We start from the raw sequence: 5,998 nt of genomic DNA on the forward strand, positions 1-5,998 counted from the left end.
GGGGGGGGGAGGGGGGACGGTGCATACAGAGGGTACCGTAATGTAGCGTGTAGAGCAGGGGATCACCTTCACTACAGTAGCAATCTCAATAGGGCTTATTTTCAGGGGAGGGCTTATTTTAGAGGAATCTTACACAGTAAGGGGAGGGCTTATTTTCAGGATAGGTCTTATTATCAGGGAAACACGGTAGACCCCAGGTACCCCATCAGAACCACATAGAGAAATCCCAAACTTTGTTACCACCAGAGGACCAGAATATGCTTTCGTAAAAAGATAAAATCACACTCTATTCCCCAACCTTTCACTATACTGAATGACAGAACTTGTCTTTCTTATCTCCTCTAGTGAAGTGTTTTCACATTGTGGGCACTTTGAATTAAATAAACCAATGAAAATCTATTGTTCTGTGTCTTCTTTCCCCAACTGACCCATAACAGAAAGTCTTGATCATCAGGGGAAAAAAATGGCCACAGACCAAGGAATGAGGGGCAAAAAGAAAAGCAAAGGAATGGATAATCCACAGATTGGTTAACTACCCACTGAAGAATCAAAAAGTTTAACTAACTGGGTATAGAGCAAGCTGGGAAAACATTTTGTGGGTTGGCAATGTTTTTTCATCCTTGACGAATGGTTTGATTGTAGATCATTGCCTTTGAATGGCGATACGATACTCAAACCATTCCCAGGAAAATGTTCATTCTCTCATCTACTTTTTACAAGACTTAAAGTACTCAGCCACATACATTTCCAATATCTTCCATATAATGTTAGAGCCAGATGGGTTCTCAGGGATCACATATCCAGACCCCTCATTTTACAAGTGTAGGACCGAGGCTTAGAGAGTTGAATAAATGAATAAAGGAACCAAAAAGCCTTTACTAAGTGCTATTCAATGGATAAAGTGCCATCTCTGGAGTCAAGAAGACTCATCGTCATGAGTTCAAATTTGGTCTCAGACACTTACTAGCTGAATAATCCTGGGCAAGTCCCTTCACCCTATTTACCTCAGTTCCTTCGTTTGTAAAATGAGTTGGAGAAGGAAATGGCAGACCACCCTAGTATTTTTGCCAAGAACATTCTTTTAAATGAGGTCATGAGAAGTTGAACATGACTGAAATAACTGAACAAGAACAAATGTGTAAAGCAAGGAATACAAATAGAAAAGCAACTTAGTCCCTGATATCCAGGAGCTCACATTTTAGTAGGAGGAGACACTGCATGTAGGTGGAGTCAGCTACAGATCAGAGGGAAGTCCAGGGGTGTTTAGGGTACAGGAGCAAAACAGACAGGTATCTTCTTTAGTCATTTCCATCTATAATGCTATATCTGTTTATGATGTTGTACCATATGAAATTTCCAAAGTCTTTGCTGGCAAGAGCTTTCTCTTCTACATCTTCATTAGTTGCGACTGTTGAGGTGTGTGGGGGGAGGGGGGAGGGGGGAGAGGGAAGAGCTCTGCACGGGGCTGCAGCATCTGAAGAGACAGCTGGTTCCCTTGATTGTAGCTCTGGGTCAAGACCTGGAAGTAGGTCTAGTGGTCTGAGGCTTTGCTTTTCCCAGAACTCTTAGGTTCATGGTCCTGGGCTATTTCCATTAGTGTCTGAAGGAAGGTAGCTGTCTAGGTGGTAGCAGTGTTTTGACCTGCCTAGCACCTCCCTCTCTCTCTCTGTCTCTTTCTGTGTCTGTCTTTGTCACTGTCTCTGTCTCTTTGCCACCCTGATGCCCCCCTCTACCCCACCATGGAGCTTGCATAACAGGTTAATGAGAGAGCCAAGATGAGACTCCAGGCTAGAATTCTGTACCCTATACTACGTTGTCACTTCAGGATAAAATTGCAAAATTGTGGCACAAAAGCTTTTTTGGTCCCCATATAGCCTTAGGGACCTGCTCTCTCTTTATTCTTGCCGGTGCACCAAGGTCTCCGTGCCAACCCTCAGTTGTCCAGACTCCCTTTTCCCTACTCTCTGATATCTCATTCTGTAGATCTTCCTTCCTCTCTCCCTTCTGATAGAATTTCCCCCATTCTCTCCTCACAGGGACACCTCTTTGCTAGAGAACCTGAAATGTTCTCTCAAAGTCCTAGATAATATTTATATTTTAAAAAGAAACTTCCCTGCCTTAAACCATAAAGTGCATAAAGGTGTGAATTTAAGGCAGATAGGTAAACCAAGTGGCTGATACTTTGGGGCAGAGGCTGACACTCAGCCTATTCAAAAGACTGGTCCAGCACAACAAATACCTATGTCCTGGTTGACATTTTCCTTCAGGCTGGAGTACCCTCTGCTGGATATCTTGACTTATTGCACCCTGCTTATCCCAGGAAAATAATAAGCCTATGGAATCATAGCTTCTGAATCGGAAGGGACCCCAATACAAAATCCTCCCCCACAAATAATCATCCTGCCTTTCTTTGAAGGTCTCTTTTGAAGGGAAATCTGCTACTTTCTGAACCAGCTCATTCCAATTTTTGGCAGTTCTAATTGTTTGGGGGCAGTTAGGTGATGTCATAGTGCACAGGGTGCTGGGCCTAGAGTTGGGAAGATTGATCTTCATGAGTTCAAATTTCACCTCAGTCACTTACTTGCTGCGTGTGCTGCGCTGGGCAAGTCACTTAACCTTGTTTGCCTCAGTTTCCTCCTTTGTAAAATGAGCTGGTGAAGGAAATGGCAAATCATTTCAGCATCTTTGCCAAGAAAACCCCAAATGGGGCCATGAAATGTCAGAAACAGCTCAACAACAATAGTTGTTAGGAAGTGTTTTCTTACCTGTGAATTTGCAACTGCAGCTCCAAATCACTAATCCTGTGACTTGTGACAGCCCTCTTCCTGAAGAAACCTCACATTTGGGACAATCTTTGGGGATTAATATTCATGTAGGGGAACTATTGATTACTCAAAGACCTCTGCTTCACTTTTCTCCTCCTGGTAAAATGTTCTTTTGTAATATTTTGAACGACGTTTTTGCAAGTGCACACGTTGGCTTCAGTCTATTTGTAGATAGTCAAGTCATTTACCATTAAATATCTACTCTTTGCCAGGCACAGTGCTAAGTACTGGGGTGTAATGTAATGCCAAGGAAAGGCAACTTCCCAGGTTCAAAATACCAGCATAGGTGCTCTCTATTTTATTCAGTGACAAACCAAGAACAGAGAAGATCAAAACATGACATCATTCAAAATACAGCATTTACTAAGTGTGATTAAATAATCTCCAAGGACTACCCCACCCCAGGACTTTCCAATCATTCAATCAATTACAAAGTCCCTGTTCTAAATACTACTCCACCCCTAGGCTATACCTTCTTTTGGTCCACCACAAAACCCCTCTTCTCAAATGGAGATTATTTTCCAAACATAGGTAAAGTACCTTCATTTGTCAATCACAGAGCACAATAAGGTCAAAAGTTCCCCACCCCTAGGATCACAATTGAATCTACCCCAGAGTTACATCAAGTTTAAACACAGCACTTAATACCCAAATGGAGGTCTTTTCTTCATCTTGACACGAGGCAAGTTCTCAGCAATCTTAGTTCCTGGGGAGACAAGGCTTAGCAAGGCCATAAGATACATTGCCAGTCCCTTCATGAATTTATCCTCTGTCTGTAGAACAGTCCTAGAACCCCTGAACACATTAGCAAAGCCCTCTCCCAGGATTTCTGTAAACATACAACAAGAAAATCCTTCTTCAGGGCTTCTGAACCAACAGAAAGGCTCCCAGACCCCTGCAACAACAGCACTGTCCTTCACCAGTGGACAGTATTCATTCTGTCTGCCGGACAGTCTCCAGACCCCTGCAACAACAGTACTGTCCCTCACCAGTGGACAGTATTCACTCTCTGTCTGCAGGACAGTCTCAGGCCTTCTTAACCAAATGCCAGGTTCCAGGACTTCTTCAACAGGACAGTCTTTCACCAGTGGACAAATCTGGCAAAATAACATCAAAACAGACAGACAAAGTACCAGCAAAACAGCCATGTCTCCTCAGTCCTTGGCAGCTCAGGGGGCAGGTCTCAAAAGTCCAGGGCAATTCAAAGCGGCCACCAGCAATCTCTTAGTCTCTCTCTCTCCACGAGGTGCTGCTTCCAAAAAGAACTTCCGCCTCTCTCTTGTCTCTCCAAATCTACATCACCAGCTCCTCCCACTTCAGGACTTTCTTTTCACATCAACAAGCCCATCCCACAGGTGGGATTAACAAACTCTGGGTTTTAATATAATCAATTTGAAAACCAAGCCAATACAGGGGAATCTTTAATTGCCATTACTATCACATGGGGTTACAAAGGAAGTAAAAAAAAAAAAAACCCAGGGGCGGCCAGGTAGCACAGCAAGTAAGAGTACCGGCTCCAGTGTTGAGAAGACCTGGAGATCGAATCCCGGGCTCAGACACTTAGCACCCACCCAGAAACACCTGCCGTGTAACCTTGAGCAAGTTACTTAACCTCGATTGCTTAGGGGCGGCCAGGTGGCTCAGCGAGTAAGAGCACCGGCTCCAGTGTCGGGATGACCTGGATCAAATCCGGGCTCAGATACTCAGCACCACACCCAGATATAATAACTGGCCATGTAACCTTGAGCAAGTTACTTAACCCCAATTGCTTTAAAAAAAAAAAAACCCAGTTCATGTATGACATGGATGAAGATCAAGCAAAGGGGACAGAGTAAGATTAGTTAAACAGGTAGGACAACCAGGAAAAAATTGTTGTTCAGTCGTGTCTAACCCTTTATGACCGCATTTGGTGTTTCCTTGGCAAAGATACTGGAGTAATCTGTCATGTCTTTCTCCAGTGCGTTTTTTCAGATGAAGAAACTGAGGCAAACAGGGTCAAGTGACTTGCCCAGGGTCACATAGCTAGTAAGAGTCTGAGACTAGATTTTAACTAGGAAGATGAGTCTTCCTGACTCCAGGCCTGGCACTTTATCCACTGTACCATCTAGCTTCCTGGAGTCCACAGTGTCCCAAAAAAACTTAGGTAAAAGAAAATATAGTCATCCCTTCCACATGGGCAGGGGTTAAGGGGGTGGTACCCTTTTAACAAACAAAAGGAAGTTGCAGCTAAATGGAAGAATGAATCACATGTTCTGCTGGGAGAAGCAAAAGGTTTGACAGAGTTGGTTTTATATGAAGCCTGAGGCAGGAAGAAACATAATTTCATGGGACACTCATAAGAGTCATCTCATGTAGTGGTACTCATGATGTGCCTTTGTGAAAAGATCCCAGGAAGATAAATTGTAGCTTATCTGCTAAAGTATGATTCAGAGGATGAGGAAAGAGAAAAATTCAGTAAAGAAGTTGAAAAGACTCTCTACCCAAATAAAATCAACATATATTTTAATAACCAGTGAGTTAAATAGGAAAGTAAGTTATAGTGAGAATGGAAAAGATATACTGGGAAATATATTCACTATGAAAGCAAACCTGAGTCTCTGGATCAAGGTGGGAGAGTCTTTCTTTACCTGACTTCATGGAGGAAGGAGGCAGTCCCTTTGCAGAAGCCTCTAAATGGGTAGAGATTTTGTGTTAATTTTTCCATGATGGGGTCTTGGATGGGGAGGGGTGGTGCAGGGTAAATCTTGGTACCCAGAAGGAAGGCATGCCTGGGTAGAGTGAACTCTTAGCTACCTTACTAAAGATGACCCTGATTATGGATGAGAATTGATGACTGTGACTGGTGTCATCACTTGTTCTGTGTTTCCTAGTGCTGTTCCTATTTGTCATTTTATAAAGGAGATCTATTGCGAATTACACTCAACACCATTTACCACATTACAGATCTGGGCCTTGGTTCTTCCAAAGTGGGAATATGAAACCTGGGATTTCTGGTCTTCATTCTCTTCTCTCTCCAGTTATTTCAATTCATTCCTTCAGTGGACTCTCACATTGTTTCTTCTTTCTTCTCTCTGTCTCTGTCTCTCTGTCTCTGTCTCTGTCTCTCTCTGTCTTTGTCACTCTCTCTCTCTGTCTCTCTGTCTCTCTCTCTCTCTCTGTCTCTGTCTCTCTCT

This window comes from Petaurus breviceps, unplaced genomic scaffold, assembly GCF_028583685.1.
Source record: "Petaurus breviceps papuanus isolate PSGF00001 unplaced genomic scaffold, PetGlider_PUasm1.0 37, whole genome shotgun sequence".
Classification (NCBI taxonomy): domain Eukaryota; kingdom Metazoa; phylum Chordata; class Mammalia; order Diprotodontia; family Petauridae; genus Petaurus; species Petaurus breviceps.